Here is an 8,775-nt window from a genome sequence, read left to right as displayed (position 1 = left end):
ACATCTGCAGCCACCCTCAAACAAAGGCTTCAAACAGATGAAACCTGATTAAAGATTCATTTCAAATTAACTTTCTCTGCTTATTTCTCTTTTGTAATCTTTATTATTACTTGAAGGAGAAAAAAAAAACACACACACACACACAGAAAGAAAGCGACCTCCCTGGATCCACATATAAATCTTCATAGTAGCCACTCAACGATATTATTAATTCCCCCTGAAGAGTCCAGCAAAGTACCAGACGCTTATGCAATGGCAATTTGTTGAGAAATCAAGCCAATCTATTTTTTGACGTTGTTTTATTCAAGTGAGAGAAGAGGAAGCACTGGCGAGACAGACGGAGATGAGAAAGGATGCAACATCCACAAGGGCTGATGTTCTGATAGAAAAGTCGTAATAGAAAAAAGGTAGGAAAGGAGATTAATCTCTGAGCACCCGTGTGATGTTCTGAGCTTTGGAACTGGGTTCTTAGTTGGTCAGGGAAGCTAGACTTCAAATTGCTTTCTGGTGGGTGGAGGTCCTACCCGTTTGTAACTCCACAGAGGCGGAGGAGAAATTTGGGAAGAGGGCCCTGAGCAATATAGGGATTCAGCATATTTCAGACGTAAGTGATGGGTGAGGGTTTCCTACCAGAGGTCGTATTAGAAAGGAGCATCGAGAGACTCCTGGGAGAATCACGAAAAGAGAAGACAGAGGCCAGGGTTTCCTACCAGAGGTCGTATTAGAAAGGAGCAACGAGAAGAGAAGACAGAGGCTAGCATTGCAAGTTAGATTCAACAGCAAGGAATGAGCATCAAAAGAAAGGAGAACCCCAGCCGCAGTGGGGAACAAGATGTGCCCTTTCTGTGCACTTCAGGAAAGTGACTTGAAATGTGGACATCACCAAATGCTGTAACACACTGAGTCTCAAGGAACTTAACAGTGTGACATCCAAATCCAGCGTAACACAAAAGAAGTATCCGTCATATTTCATATGAGAAACGACCTAAGTCTCCAGGGATTAGGCACAGTGCTAACATCTACAATCCACCAACATTGGATGTGTCTAGGTTCTAGTGTCACGGCACCTGAGCACCAGTGATGAGAACGCAGCTCCAGCCTCCGTGTGACAGACACCTCAGTGAACTCTTCGGCCCAGAACAATGGATTCCTGGACTAGCGAAGCATGGAAGAGAGTGGAAAGCTTTATTGCCAACCTCTGTCATATTTAGGGCCCAAGCAACCAAACTGTGGGGCCACCTAACTGAGCATAACACGGGAACATCCTCCCGCTCGCTTTCCAGGAATTATGACTTGGATCCTGAGCATCAGAATTTAGAAGTGTAATTTCCGGTTTCAGTGGCCTTGAGGAGTGACAGAGTTCCAACTCTTCGGAAGCCTAGGTGGTACAAAGCGAGAGCAGAGAACGTGGGCCACTGGAAGCAGCATTTTATTACACTCTGACTAGGTTGGCATAGAAAAAAATCAAGTCTGATTGTTAGACGAACCTGGATACCATAAGGATTCATGAAATTATTTGGAGAGGGTAGGTCTTTCCATAGTCAAGAACTCAGATTTTAATTTTAATGTGACTTCACTTGGTACCCACAGATGGATGAAGCCCAAAACATATGCATCTTATCCCATGTAATACTTAGAAAAACCCTCATACAAAGGTATTACTGATTTTTTAATCTAAATTCGAATTTAACTTTTAATTTAAATTTTTAATTTAAAATAGGGGAACAGATTTTAGGCACAATTTCAGCTAGATTACATGACCTGTCATACAGCTAGAAAGGGAAACGAGATTCACAGTCCACAGTTTATGCTCTTTCTCTACTTCCATATTTCCATCCTGTCTTTCAAAGTATAAAAGAAAGGTGATGCTATTAGAACAGCATTCAAAAAGGAGAGTCACAGATGGCAGATACAGCTGGGGAAAGGGCAGGGGGTACCCAGGCTGCCTGAGAGTTTGAGCAGCCTTAAATGAAGAGATGAAAACTTGTTCTGGAGGACAGTTGATATCATAGATGATAGAGACTAGAATTTATAGATGATGGAGACTATGATATCATCATCTATGATATTATAGATGATGGAGACTAGAAAACTTGTTCTGGAGGACAGTTGATATCATAGATGATGGAGACTAGAATTTATGTTGAGCTAAAGAGCTGTCTGTGATGAGGACATCACATCAGAGAGATGAAGTAACTTTCCCAAAGTCACGCAGCTCTCATGTGGTAAGATGAAGATACAAATCTAGACCACACGTATCTCCAAAGCCCATGTTCTTGAGTATCATGGTACATTGTCTCTCCCTTGGCTGCCTGAGGGTTTTTGAACTAAGATGGAAGGTGGCAATGGAAATAGAGTCTAACGTGGTAAGTAAACTGGACCTCACAAAGAAGACATCATTAAATATCATAGAAGGCTTCACTGGAGCACTCAGAGAAGAAACGACAATGGACCGAGAAGGAATAGAGGTGAGAAATGGAAAACAATAAGAATAGACAACATTTTCAAAGTATAAAGTTATGGGATGAGAAATGGAAAGGTGAACAGATGAACGCTGAAGTGGGGAGAAGCTAACGGAAGGGTACATTAACAAGGCAGAAACAAAAGAAAGAGACAAAATCTAGGGGAAGATGGTATGTCTTACAGGAAAGAGAGCACATATATTCATCCTGGAAGAGATGAGAGGATTATGGATGCAGATGTAAATACATTTGAAGAAAGCTGAGGGAGGAAGGATGCGTGACCTCTTTTTTTTTTCCCCCCCCCAATGAATTTTAAGAGTCAGAATGAGCTAAATTTAGCTCCAGGAAAAGTAGAAAAAAAAAAAAGAAGAAAAAAATGACCTCAGTATTTCAGTAGCTTAATACAACAAAACTTCTCTCTCACTCACGATGAATGTGGCGATTGGGTTAGCAGGATGTTCCCATGCAGTCACTTGAGGACCCAGGCCGATGGGCCCACACCCAAGCAATTGCCACTGCAGTGAGAAGGACATACGGTAAACTCCACATCTGTTCTTAGAGCTGCTACTCACATTTCATTGGCCAAAGCAAACCACATGAGCAAGTGAGTGGAGACATACACCCCTAGCATTTGAGTCCATTAAGTGGAAAGCTAGAAATATTTGGTCAACGGCATAAATGGTTATTATAATGATGTGTGATTTCTACATAGTCAGGGCAGTTCAATGGGATTTGGAAGTCTTTAAGGGAATTAGAAGAGAGATGATTTAAAACAAATGAAAGGATCGATAGGTTACCTTGATAGCCCAGCTGAGTTTGACATCCACAATTTGCAGTGCTGCCAATCTCACTAGTTGCATGACCTTTAGCAAAACCCATCTTGTCTCTGAAGCTGTCTTCTGATCTGTAACACAGGAGGGTTGGATCAAATGGCTTATAAGTTTCTTTACCAAATTCCAAGATTCATCATTTGGACAGTGAATCTGATGCTGTCGAAATCCCACACAGCTTAACTGCCCCACCCAATGCCCACGACAGGTCTTGTAGGGGAGGAGAGTGTCCAAGATGCCTTTGGTGGTACCCACAGGCCATATCAGCATTTACGTTACGGGGTCCGGCTGTATTTAACGAGTAAAGGAGAACCATTGCTTTCCCACTGTAATAGATGCACCGTGAGTCCAGAGGTCAACGAATTTGATTCTCTTTTTTTTGTTCCCACCACTAGTCCAATTCTCTGCCTCTAATTTACTGCTAGTGAACGGAGTCATGCCGTGGGGGTAGGTGGAGGGGGTGGGGAGTGTGGGAAGCAGAGGGAGGAAGGAGGGTAGGAAGATGGGGAGGAAGCATTAATAGAATAGAGGCGGGCAATGATGAATTAAGGGAGCGGCCATTAATTTTTCATTTTGACAGATTATCATCCGTCAGAAGGCAGAGGAGATGGCTCTTGTGCCCAGAGAGGAGACACTTGCTCTTTGCAATACATTCTTTTGCTTCTGTTGTTGTTGTTGTTGTTGTTGTTGTTGTTGTTTTATGGAATTAGGTAGTAGGCACCAAAGAATGAAAAATTTATGACAATTTATAATTTACATGCTAGAAGATAAACAATAAACTAAAACCCTGTCATTAAATTGGCCCTTCATTTTTCTTAATCCCCTGGGTGATAAATCTGATTTTGCAACAGCATTTAGTATAAATTGATTTTTCTTTAAGTAGGGAAACTATTTTAAATATTTTGGATATAAATAGATTGTCCTGGGCATTGCATCGCCCAGGACCTCAAGATGCGATGGTCCTATTAACACAGCTTTCCATTAAGACTGGCATTAATTAAAGGAGGATGCCGACCAGGCATTTTGCAAACCAACACTGATGCTGTAAAGCTTTTAAGTTTAATAAATGGAAACTTGAAATGCCGATGTGGCAGTGTGACTAGCTTCCATAATCAGAAAACTGGAGAGGTTGACTTTCTTGGGTAGGATGAAAATGCCTTCCCTGGATGCCGATCAAGGACATGATGGCAAAAGACAATCCATTTTATCCCTCCATTTCCTCATCTTTAAAGTGAGGATGAGAGTCGTTTAAAGGCGTCAACCAGATAACACACGTAAAATCAATATTGACACAGAAGACTGTCATTAAGGGGTAGTTAGCATCATTAAAGTACTGGCATGCAATAGATTATGTTAATAGTCAACAGTTATTGGGCACCTACTGTGTTCCTGCCCCTGTTTTAAGCCCTTCATACATATCGACTCCTTTAATCCTCACATGCACTGTGGAAAGTGGGTATCACCATTTTCTCCATGTTGCTGTGGAGGAAACCAAAGTACAGAGAGAATAAGTAATTTACCAGAGCAAGCTGGCAGCTCCTAAGTCGTAGAGTGGTGGAGCTGAGATTATTCAGGGACTGAACTATTATGGTTATGCCTACCTGGGCCAGGCACATTCCAGGAGTGGGGACACAGCAATGGAGAAAACAGAAAAGAAAAAAAGAATCCCCATATTCACAGAGCTTATGTTCTAGAGGAAAAGATGAAAACTATAAACAAAATAAGGAATACGATATGCAACCTATAGGAAGATGATAAGTGTTTAGGAGAAAAATAAAGCAGAGAAGGCTGATAGAGAACGGGAGGTGGGAAGGCAGGAGGTGGGATACTGCAGTTTTAGTCTTTGTCACTTTTAGTAGATTAATACACAGGGCATCTGTTTCCAGAACTGGAACTGGTAATCGGTCCGCTACATTGTTTAGGGGGCAGACAGATCTATGCTTTGAATCTCATCTCTACATTGTATTCTCCTTGAAACTTGAGGCGATTTGCTTAATCTCCCCCCTCAAGCCTCGACTTCTCGGTCTGCCAAATGAAAATATCATCTGCAACAGGATTGTTGAGAGGATGCAGAATCCTCAGACAGACACAAAGGCGAGGCCACATGATCTTTTAACATCTCCCATTTCCTTATCTATATGACGGAGATAAGAGTAGCACCTACTACTTAGGTTTAATATGGAGAGTAAATGAGATAATCTATAGTAAGCAAATAAAAAAGGATTTATAGGTGGCCCTAAGAGCTTACGTGAATTTGGCATCTAATAATTTTTGTGGCCAAATATCATGCAGTGTATAATTTTGAGAAAGACTGTTTTCTCATCTATCAAATAGCAGAGCTGGATCAGATGGCCATGAGATGAAATAAGTAAACACAACGCAGCAGCATAAGCAAAGCATCGAACATTCTATCTGGCACATGGTAATAAGTAATAGTAACAACAGTTACAGAGAGCTTTGTAGGCACAGGGAGCTGTGCTAACCACTTTTCAAACACTGCCTTCCCTAGACCTCGTCATAACCCTAAGAGGGAGACGATATTATTATTCCCACTTTACAGATCTGCAAACAGGATTGGCAAGTTTAAGATACTTGCCCCACATTCATTCAACTGCCAAGAGGCAAAATTGGGTCTGGGGACTCAGTCTTCTACTCTAGAATGATTTTCTTGCCTGAGAAGTTTGGAGTCATGAAGATAGTGTTCAGGACACAGTAGACGCTCATTAGATCTTTGTTAAATAAGCCATCCTTTCTTTCTTCTGGGTCGGATGCAGTGTCTCAACAACCACCACCCCCCCCACCAACTCTTAGAAGCTCTAACATTATATCATGTTGCCTGACATAAAATATTCTAGTGGAATTTATGTGGTCACTGATGCACTAATTTTGTTAATGCCTGAATATAATCTCCTCTCTTTCTCAATTATTCATAACAAAGGCATCATAATGATTCACCATAAGGGTTGGTGAATAGAGATGACAGGATTCAGTGCCACCCTTGTCTCCCGGTTACAGGGAGAAGGCAGAGGGTGGCAGCTTCTAGAAGCCTCTGGAGAATTACTGAAGATTGGGGCCAGATGGTACTTGCTATAATTTTTTAGAACTCAGCCATAGCTCACGCACATGCCACAATTTGCTGATTTTTAACCTGATGGAATTGATAGAAAGCGAGTATTACAGTGAAACAGATCTGCGGAAATCACCTGATCCATCTATTATTGTATAGATGGAACACTGAAGCTCAAGGACACAAAGTGACTTAGCCCACGTGGCCTTTCCCACTGTAATAGCCCTCGATCCACAGGTCAGAGAATCAAAGTGGGGATTCTGCCAGCTGCTAAGTATGTCCATCCTAATTATGACCTATCTATGCATTCTGGAAGTGGGAGAGTAACCACAGAGTGGGTTTGGGGACCCAGTGGACCCAATGTGAGACAGACTTCCATAGATCACCTGACCCTCTATAATACCTACTCTGACTGCAGGGCCACAGAGATGCTTTGGTTCTCCTAGAATCAATGCCATTTCTGAGCCAGTGTCCAGTAGTCTCCAAAAGGTCTGATTGTTTCCTTTTCCCCAATGCATAGTGATCCTAGACAAGGCTATAGGTCCCTTGCAGGAAGGCTGGCAGATAAATTTACATTATAAATTTTCAAGGGGATCCAGCCTCCTTCTCATTGGAGGGGCCCAAGGTCTGCAAATCATCTTGAGGCTGCGGATTGATTGAGAGACTGTGACTCTTTGTATTATGATTTGAGTTAGACTTTTGTTTACTTGACCAAGAACTTTTCTGCTAATACAGATCAAGTAAGAATTTAGTAGACTTCCTGTCTACCTTACTTCTAAGATACCATGATTAACTAGCCAACGCCATAGGTCTGTATGGGTTGGATTATTCTGATTGCTGCTTTGACTCTGCTGTCCATTATGATAACTGTGTCCACCTTGCCCTTGGTGGTTGAGTGCCTGCACTTGGCCCCTATCACCCCAAGATCCAATTACTCCCATTGCATTTAGGTTTCCTGGTTGAGTGGCTGTGGTTCCCTCTGTAAGGTCTGGCCTACAAAGAACAAGGACAAAGCTCTTCAAGGAGGCCAGGTTCCCCTTACAAATTTATTTCTCAAAATATTAGTAAAAGCTACGTCTTCTGGGTCCTCCCAGTGTGGTTGAGTAGGTCTTAAATGGCAAATCTACGCTAAAATTCTCATCTCTCTAAGCCTCCGAATCCAAAGAGATTCACTTCCAGTTCATTCCTAGTGAGCCGTCTTTTGATCCATGTTTCAGCCAACCAAACAACCAACCAACCAACCAACCAACCAAACTGTTAAGAGTCCTAACTTCTGAGCCACAGCGTTAACTGCAGAATCTCTGCTTCGTGGACCGATATCGATCAACTCGGCCTGATCCAACTTTATCTTCCTTCCACCGTCATCCCATCCCATATCTGTTCCCCAGCATAGTCCCCAGATTTCTGCTTGCATAAATGAGAAAACTCAAGTAGCTCTTTTGGTGTATAACACACCTCTTCACAGGTCACACTTTGAACCTCACCTCTGCGCGGCTATTGGGCTGAGTCTAGCTATAAATCTAGAAGCAAAGAGGTGTGGTGGGGATGGAGTCCTGAGGAGAATCAGTATTATCTTGCAAGGCACCTGCCTCAGGGGTCCCATTACCATTTCCTCAGACAGTACAAAGTTAATCCCCTCAGAAGAGGTGAGAAGTCTGACACCATTGCAGGGAGACAGGCAGCTGCCACTGTGCTAGCAGAGACCTCTTCCACTGGCAAAGAAGACTCATCAGAATTTAGAGGCTCAATGTCCCCAGCTTCATGAGGGTCTTCCCACATGTCCCCATTCCAACATATAGGATCCCATTCTTTCCCAGTGAGGTCCTGCATGTTATTTTCAGTAAATTCAGCCCTACGGCTAACGAAGAGAAGGCTTTTCCTCGGGGCACCTAGAAGCTCCTGGGCCATTTATATGGAATTGCAATCCCCGAGCTCATCCTTCTCTCTCACTAATTTGTTCAGCAACATTAGGAGCAGCCGACCAATGTCATTATATTCATTAGTTTTCCAAAAATATTTGAAAATATCACATACAGAGTTACCTAGCTCCTTACTTCCTGTTAGTGTTTGATTAGAAATATCCACTGCAGAAATTTGGTGTCTCTCTATAAACATGAACTTCCTGAACTCTCAGTGTTCTCTTTACCACTGAAAAATAGTGGTGTCTTTAAATCTAATCGGAGTAGAGGATCAGTTCCAGAAACCCCAGAACCAATTCAGAAAACTCATCCTTAAAATTCTGTTTCTCTAAAACCACTCTCGTACCTGAATCTGTATTAGTCAGGGTTCTCCAGAGAAACAAAACCAATAGGAGATAGACAGATGATAAATGATAGATAGATTGATAGATAGATAGATAGATAGATAGATAGATAGATAGATAGATAATTGATAGATAGATAGATAGATAGATAAT

This window comes from Pteropus alecto, unplaced genomic scaffold (genome assembly GCF_000325575.1).
Source record: "Pteropus alecto unplaced genomic scaffold, ASM32557v1 scaffold44, whole genome shotgun sequence".
Classification (NCBI taxonomy): domain Eukaryota; kingdom Metazoa; phylum Chordata; class Mammalia; order Chiroptera; family Pteropodidae; genus Pteropus; species Pteropus alecto.
The sequence above is the reverse complement of the archived record's forward strand: the minus strand, read 5'-3'. Positions refer to the sequence as shown.